Raw genomic sequence first — 8,171 nt, forward strand, 5'->3', positions numbered from 1 at the left:
CCATAATGTCAGTAGCAAGGGAGAAAAGGTTCAAAGTCGCAAAAAATTTATGAGAAACCTTTACATGAGCCTGACGTCATCGTTTATGCGTAAGCGTTTAGAAGCTCCTACTTTGAAGAGATATTTGCGCGATAATATCTCTAATATTTTGCCAAATGAAGTGCCTGGTACATCAGATGACAGTACTGAAGAGCCAGTAACGAAAAAACGTACTTACTGTACTTACTGCCCCTCTAAAATAAGGCGAAAGGCAAATGCATCGTGCAAAAAATGCAAAAAAGTTATTTGTCGAGAGCATAATATTGATATGTGCCAAAGTTGTTTCTGACTGACTAATAAGTATAATTTGTTTCTATTATGTATAAGTTAAGCTAATTACTTATTTTATAATACAACATGACTGTTTTTAAAGTACAAAATAAGTTTATTTTTGTAAAAGAGAGAATGTTTAAAAGTTTTGTTACTTTATAGAAGAAATTTTGAGTTTTTGTTTTTTTTTAATAAATAAATAAACATAAATAAATAGTTTGTTGAATTTATTATTAGTATGTAAGTGTAAATATAATAAAACTTAATATCTATTCAAATTAATAAATAAACCTCGATATACAGACCGATAAAACACATGCGTCAATTTTACGCATGATTATCTTTAACGTACGTCACAATATGATTATCTTTCTAGGGTTAAAAAAAAAACAAGATATAAGTTCTCAGTTATCTGTAACCGTAAACACACCAACTGGTGTCCAACGTACTGCCAATTCTAAAAGCGGAAGTCACGTGACTTTTGCCTCATCAATCTGGTGGTCTGTAGTAATATTAGTAGTGGCAATGGAATGTGAAGTATAAGCAATGACTCATATAGTGTAGTAGTGTCGGCTTAATAAGTAAACAATATTCATATTAAGTATAACAACAATTAACATGCAAATCAGAAGGGAATTTATCGGAAGAAATACCTCACAGATTAACAACAATAAGACCACCTACACAAAACAGTTTTTGTTAACGATCCAATTGTTAATTACGCATCACAATCAGATGCTAATCTAACAAGGATATAAACATTTAATCTGGATATAAAAATATTATGGCACGTAATGATACACGGCAAAAACATAATTTAAACGGCGGATTCTTTTGTTTTCGGTCTCGAAAAGATATTAATATTAAGTGTTATTGCAAGCTGATTAAGGTATAATTTATTTAACCATGGTATCCTGTGTACTGACGCATCATTGTGTCAAAGAATCCAAAATGGCCGAACACGAAATATTTGATAAGGATCTCCTTTGTTTAATTGATTTAAAAAACGAATGCGTGGCATGGAACGTATTTTAATGTTGGCTGAGTGTTCTGAACACGTGGGAAGGTCTTTATTTCCTGAGTCATAGCGTTTATAAACATTATAGTACAAATAAGTACCTACTTCAAATTAAAGCTTAATTTTTAGGTCCTTTTAGGGCTACCTATTTCTTATACACCGTGTGTATAAACAGTGGTGTATATAAGGACGAAATGTTGTATGATAAAACGAAAAATAAGACAACTTGAATCACTTACTTCGTGTATGTAAGAGCCCAGTATGTATTAGGTACGACCGTGACCTGCCAAGTCAAAAGTGACAGAATCAAATCACGCACTCTTTTTATAGTCATGGGCGTATTAATAAGTAATTATCATTGAGTATTTTTCAAAACAAACGTCAGATCGCTTTTAAAGCCATTATACCCAGGTTTACCAGGGTAACCATGCAATAAGAAGAGACAGTTATCAGTACAATGATGCATGTGTAAAACAAATTGTTTTTAAATAACAGCCGGCAAATTGCATAAAACAAAACAAACTTGTAGAGCTAATAATAATATCATAGGAACGACCCCTTATAAGTCTTCATTTATCAACTATCGACGGCTGATCTAAAAACGGCATGAAAGTGCACCTGACAAGATGCAACTTACAAGGCTGCCAACCTGACAAACAATTATAAAATGAGTTTTTTATCTGCCGCAACGTAACCTTAAAGGAAAAATAATCTAATATAATAACAAGAAAAAGTTTTGTTTCTAATTTCAATTGTAGAAAATTCATTCATTCATTCATGTAGAATAACAACAGCAATGCATATATTTCTACATCGCTTTTTTTTCATGAAGATGATGATGCTTTCGTCATTATGTAATGATGCATAATGATGATAAATCGCAAAAAAACCTTTTGTATCGGTTTTTGAAATTGTAAACCTAGCCTTTGCTGCATATTGACTTTTTTCGGGGTCTATTTTGAAACTATATATTATTATTTTGTCAGCAAACCGTTTCAAAATCCCGTTCCTACGTTTTGTCGCTTTCTCAAGGTCGAAGCAAAGTCAATACAAATATTTATCGAAATAAGATGTTTATTTTAGCTACAAAAGTTTGTATGAGGCAACCCTACCGGACCTATATTTAGTTTCTTAATAGAAGTGTTAATTATTGCGTATTCACAGACAACTGTCCCAACTTTCCTGCAAGCTTCCATAAACAACTTTTTTTTTAGCTTTAAAGAAGACCACCGAGCAGTTTCTAACGAGAGATTTTGTTTGTAACCTGTTGCAGATTTAACACTTATTTTATAAACATTTTGCATTTTAAAAAAGGATTTATACTACCTTCAATGATCAATTAAAACTTATGCGTACAAAACTATTACAGATAGGTACTACCTACAGGAGTTAAATATCCTCGTTTCTTAACTTACACACAAATATAAGCTTACAAAAAATAATTCAATTCAGTGTAAGTAGCGCCATCTAACGTCAGATAGGCAAAGTAAACGCGTCATCTAGTGACTAGTAGCAACACTATAACAGCATTGTGTTGCTTTCTCATTGTTGTAAAATTGCCAATAGATGGCAGTAAACCATTTCATGGACTTAATTCAGAAAATGTCATTAAAATGTTACCATATGAAAATATGATAAAATTCAACCTACAAAAAATATACACATCATTTTTTTGTTGATTTGAAGTTATTCAAGTGTGGCGCACAAAATGGCCGAATATGTAATAGGATGATTTAGTCAGTCTATTGCAATAAATCATTTAACAGCAACATCTGAAATCGCAGGGCACTTTGTCTATTAAAAAGTTAAGATTTTTAAACAGACTTGCTAATAATGAAAACCAAGAAGAAACATTTTTATTATTATTATTATTCATTAACAGAATCGAATAGCTGGATGACTACGGGAACATTATGATAAGGTGATTCAAATTGTATCCTGAAGCTGCGGTGTCCGAGTGGTTAAGGAGATGGACTTGAAATCCATTGGGTTCTACCCTCACAGGTTCGAGTCCTGTCCGCAGCGGCTCTTTTGGTGACCTTATAAATCATTAAGGGTAATAAAACGTGATAAAATATGTTTAAAGTAGTCTAGTTTGATAACATAGCACATGCCGCTGTTTTATATAAATTTGTTATCTAATTAAAACAAATCACCGACAAAATAAATAATTAATAAAAAAAACATGTCATTTAATGTGCAACAAATGCAGTGGCAACCCTAAATGGTAATTTTTGTTCAAAACTTCTTTTGTTGAAATGCAAAAAGACTCCTTCGAGCCGGATTTGAACCAGCGACCTATGGATATCAGACATTATACACACTACAGTCCACCGCTCTACCAACTGAGCTATCGAAGGTTGCTGATATAAGTTGAAATTTTGGACTGTTTCCATTACTGAGATAAATAACACCATTCCAGGATTTTTCTTTGATTTCGTATTATGAAAAAGTCATTGATTCGTGAATTTGTGTAAAATCTTTTTAGCGTCATGAAATTTAATCCGAAATTAATAACTATAAAATATGATTTTATTTCAATTAAATAATAGAAATATACTCTACAATTTAAAATCAGATATAACATCGCCATAACTTTGTAGTTTCTGCGCCATTTCCTGATTTATATTTTATCGCAAGTTCCCGGTCTACATCCGATACTATTTCCGGGTGGAACTAGAAAACATCATTTTATACGTATTATTAAATTAAACTCACATTATTTATCTCACAAAATGTATAAACTAGGTATCTAATAATATTTATTCTTTTTGTGTTATTTAGCTGAAATAATGTTTGTTTTTGTGATTTCGATACCCAACAAAATATTAATAAATTTTCTTCAGTATTTTTTTTTTCATTTTTCTTATACCTATTCAGTATTCATTATTTTAAGTAATGTTATCACAACTCTATTTTATGAAGATGCTAGTTAATCTATAATAAATTGGTAACATGTCCTACAATAAATAAATAATCAGTAACTTGCCGGGCATAAAAATTGCTAAGTATATTTTGTAAGGCGCTTTTAATTTTCCCTTTTTTTAACCTTTCACAAATTACTATCATTAATATACCTATATAAAAGAATTAACATTTTAAAACCATAATTACTGACATAAAACATTGCAGTTGAGTGGTAAGCTACGAAAAAGGTTGTAAATTGTTCCGAACCTTCTCATAAATTCAAAGAGTTTTTATCCTTACAAGAGTTCTTCTTTCTTTTTCATTCCCGAATACTTTTTTATATTGATGATCTGTTTTCGCGATTCCCTGTCCATCCGAAAGTGATGGATTATCGTTTAACTGTAATAATCTAGGTTACCCTTAGAGGAAAACTGTTCAAGTTGTTCAGACTCGCGGCAGCGTTTGAAGCCTAGTTCAAGTGAGTTAACTCGTCTGCAGCACCGTGTGTAATTATAACATTTTTAAATGTCAATTAGTTATTTGTAAATATAATAGTAGATATGCTTTTAGGCTATTATTGGGCTGTATTTAACTATTACTTAACTACCAAGCGCAAGCACTTATGCTACGGTTAGGTTTTTGAAGGAAAAAATAGATTTTTTCATTTGAGTCTGTTCAGTTTCTACTGCTATTTAAATATGAGTTGCCCAGTACGCAATTTTTCCAATGATTGGTTATTATTAGTTAAGTGTGAAGCCTTCAACATTCAAACGTCAGGCCACATTGGGCATTCTTAGCAGCTTTTTAATAATACTATTAGTCCCAGAAATTATAAATGAAATTCATTTGTAAAGTTGCTGTAGGTCGATGCTTCGTTGAAAGCTGCAATTAAATCCATAGCGCAGTCAGGTCACACTAAATTACATCGATATCGATCCAGCCGTTTAAGCGTGAATAGGTAAGAAACATAAACGCACATTTTAAGTAGATTACATCTATACTATCTATACTAATATATAAAGCTGAAGAGTTTGTTTGTTTGGTTGTTTGTTTGTTTGAACGCGCTAATCTCAGGAACTACTGGTCCAAATTGAAAAATTCTTTTTGTGTTCAATAGACCATTCATCAAGGTATGCTTTAGGCTATAAACCATCACGCTGCGACTAATAGGAGCGAAGATACAATGGAAAATGTGAAAAAAACAGGGCAGGTATAAATCATAACTTATATCTTCTACCCACGGGGACGAAGTCGCGGGCAACAGCTAGTAAGTAAATATATTTTTAATATTAGTGTGATACATCAGATGATTTACTAAGTATACGTACCTATATTTTTGCACACATCTTTAATACACGCCTTATTCAGGTGCAGGGTTAGTGAATACACAATAAAAGAGATAAAATAGATTCCTAAAGTCACAGTGACGTCTTACGAAGATCTATTGTGTGTGAAGTGTAACGGTGATCTATGGACAAAGCATCGGAGGAACACACTCAAAGATTAAGTAGATCAGCAAGATTTATGCTCATACCTACATGCAATCTCATTTATATACCTAAATTGTACATTTAACAATCTAATTTATAACTACATCATACATAATGTGTACAGTGTATTATACTCTTGTTAAAACAAACGTTGGGAACTCTGTGTCTGCTTAGTTTTGACGACTAAAAACACCAGGTTTCGATAAAAACACTTAGATAACACACACTAAAAACAAAAGAAAAAAAAAGATCAATTTCTTTACATAAAAAAAAACTTTTTTTTACTAAACACACGAAACCAATTGCTACCGTGGGCTTTGCTACCCACCTAGTCCCTAGATGAGCTATCACCATTCCTTATACGCAGTTGTGGATTGCAAGGCTCTACTTGCAAACCACCATAAAATATAACTTCACCTACCACAAAGCATACGTGATAATATTATGCAAGTAAATAAGACTCAGAGTAAGCATAACACATTATCCGTCATTACGACTCTTACCTACAGTCTGACTTCACTAGTCTTACGCGCCCCTTTTGTTTTAACCTCTCAATCGACCGATAAGATCAGTAACCTTTTAAGACAAATATAACGTGCATTAGATCGATATCGTCTATTTCCATTTTTCGCCGTATCCAAGTTAGAAACGAGCCGGTTCAAGAGCACTGCCCGCATGCATTGTATGCAAATATACAAACGGAAATAGAATGGATGAGGTTTTCTACTGTTAAAAATGTTAGAATGAATGTGTGGTCTCGTAGTGGAACGTTTTTTTGTATGTGTAAACTTTTTGTGTGAGCCTATTTGGTATTGAAATTTAAAAATAAATTATAATAGAACTTATTTTTAAATTGCGACCTGCCGACGATCCAAGGAGGTTACCATGTTTACTTTCAATAATTTTTGAATTCCATTTATAGTATATTTGTATTCAGCATCTTTATTTTATTTGCTACGTTTCCAAAGGTGCAAAAAAACTTTAATCAAGGCAGGTATGAATGTCTAAATGTCTTAAATAAGAAAATGAAGTCTATTCCATTCTTGAAAGCGGAAAAACATTTTCCCATTTTATATTTTAATTTCATAAATTCCAGGAGAAAGAAGCTCTACCAGCTTAGAATAAGAATAAATGCAAATGCATTCGTAGTTTTTTAATCATTCTACGAAACTATACAATAGCTATACTAATAAAAGAGAAAAGACAAGTGCCTATTTATAAAGTAACTACTTATGTGCCCAGGGCTGAAAAACCCTACGTAATTCAGATTGTCAGTTAAGCCATCCTAAATTTTATCATTTGAGCGTGCAAGATGGACAAACATCCTTAAATGTTTTCGTCAATTGTTTTTAATATTAGTATGATCTTCATTAATACCAATTCCATGAATCATATCAATGATTAAATTGAAAGTTTTAAAGTACGAAAGCAATGATTGCAAATTAACTAATTAGTAGATACATTTAAACACCCACAACTATACCTACTTACATTAAAAACTTTCCGTATTCCCGTCTACTAAGGCATGTTAAAACATTTCTGCTATAGTTGTTTTACTCTGTGGGTGTTTCAAACCGCGTAACATTTACGTGAGAATGTCAACAAAGTTCAGCCTGTGATGATTCATAGGGTTGCGATGGCGGGATATGTAGCATAACTGTTGTGTGTTTCAAAGTGATCGGTAATTTGGTTCTTGATTAAAAATATAATTAGTTCGTCAGATAAAGTTACGAAAAAGATTATTTTATAGCGTGATTTAAAAATTGACATGATACAGTAGCTAATTTTGTTTCGACATTTCTTCTTAGGGTAGTCAGATAAGAAATGTCGGCTCGACTGTTCTCAGAAAAAGAAATGTAAAAGTAATGATATATCCTACTTGCAGAATAAATGATTTCATTTCATTTCAGTTGAAATCTCTTGTGACGTCACTTATCAGTACAATGGTGCCGACAAGTGACGTTTTTAGCCCTAATTTACAAAGGTATCTTCGTTTTTTATGAACTTAGTCAAATATTCAAGAAAGCGTTAGGCTAGTGCGAACAAAATGTTGTTGATCCCTTACAGCTAACTTACAAATTTTGTTCAGCTAATTAAAGTTTTGTATGCTCCCGGTTTGTTCTAGTATTTTATTTTATTTAGTGTATATTTAAAGACTTTGTAAATGCCAGTCCCGTGTTTTATGAGACAAAAACTCCTTCTCAATAATTTCAAAGATTTTCAGCGATAGATAGAATTTCACAAACTAAGATGTAATTTACTTAACATAAGATATGTATAAAGGGAATGTTGAAAACATATTAAAAAAATGGATCTTTCTTGCTTTGTGCATTGGTGAGAAAATATTATATTTCGAGGAATGAATAATGGATGTTTCTTAAGCCCGGTACAATTTATTATAGGATTTGTAACGAAATATTGCTCCCGGAGTCCTCTACTTATTTTTC

At 32.1% G+C, this 8,171-nt stretch overlaps 2 non-coding genes across 2 annotated transcripts; one reads left to right on the top strand and one right to left on the bottom strand.

The window, feature by feature from the left end:
- The first annotated feature begins 3,270 nt into the window (after positions 1–3,270).
- Positions 3,271–3,352, top strand: Trnas-uga. The gene has a single exon. It is a non-coding gene; the product is annotated as a tRNA-Ser (tRNA).
- Positions 3,353–3,597: 245 nt separating this feature from the next.
- Positions 3,598–3,687, bottom strand: Trnay-gua. The gene is given in 2 exon segments: positions 3,598–3,633; positions 3,651–3,687. It is a non-coding gene; the product is annotated as a tRNA-Tyr (tRNA).
- Between the last annotated feature and the right edge of the window lie 4,484 nt (positions 3,688–8,171).

This window comes from Trichoplusia ni, unplaced genomic scaffold, assembly GCF_003590095.1.
Source record: "Trichoplusia ni isolate ovarian cell line Hi5 unplaced genomic scaffold, tn1 tig00002983, whole genome shotgun sequence".
Classification (NCBI taxonomy): domain Eukaryota; kingdom Metazoa; phylum Arthropoda; class Insecta; order Lepidoptera; family Noctuidae; genus Trichoplusia; species Trichoplusia ni.